The following is an 890-nucleotide window of genomic DNA, read 5'->3' as shown; positions in this document are numbered from 1 at the left end:
TCAACTTTTTGGTAAAAATATTATTTTTTTAGTTTCAAAATTTAAAAATAAATAGTTTTCATTTTTTTTGTCTTCCTAATATTGTTGGACTATATTTTATTATTTAATTTTCAGTAAAAAAAATTTAATTTTTAAATTTAAAAATTCATAAAAATGAAAAATTTTATCTTTTCAAATCCTAAATTAATTTCAAGAATATTTTTTTATTTTTTAATCACCGGATAAGGCTATTTTTTCATAAATATAGAATTAATTAATTTTAAGAATTTAAACTTTTTAAATTTTTATTTATTGGATGTTTTTAAAAATCTTTATTTTTCATCTTTTTAGTAAAAATATTATTTTTTTGGTTTCAAAATTTAAAAATAAAAAGTTTTCATCTTTTTTTGTCTTCTTAATATTGCTAGACTTTATTTTTTTTAATTTTCAATAAATAATTTATTTTTTAATTTAAAAATGAAAAATTTTGCCTTTTCAAATGCTTAATTTTTTTCAAGAATATTTTTTATTTTTTATTCACCAGATAATGCTATTTTTTCACAAATATAGAATAAATTAATTTTAAAAATTTAAACTTTTTAAATTTTTCTTTCTTGGATATTTTTGAAAATCTTTATTTTTCACCTTTTCGGTAAAAAGTTTATTTTTTAGATTTAAAATTTAAAAATAAAAAGTTTTCATTTTTTTTGTCTTCTTAATATTGCTGGAATATATTTTATTTTTTAATTTTTAATTAAAAAATTTAATTTTTAAATTTAAAAATTCATAAAAATGAAAAATTTTTTCTTTTCAAATTCTAAATTTTTTTTCAAGAATATTTTTTTATTTTTTTCACCAGATAATGCTATTTGTTCACAAATACAGAATAAATTAATTTTAAAATTTAAAAT

Source organism: Arachis hypogaea, unplaced genomic scaffold (genome assembly GCF_003086295.3).
Source record: "Arachis hypogaea cultivar Tifrunner unplaced genomic scaffold, arahy.Tifrunner.gnm2.J5K5 arahy.Tifrunner.gnm2.scaffold_26, whole genome shotgun sequence".
Lineage (NCBI taxonomy): Eukaryota > Viridiplantae > Streptophyta > Magnoliopsida > Fabales > Fabaceae > Arachis > Arachis hypogaea.
The sequence above is the reverse complement of the archived record's forward strand: the minus strand, read 5'-3'. Positions refer to the sequence as shown.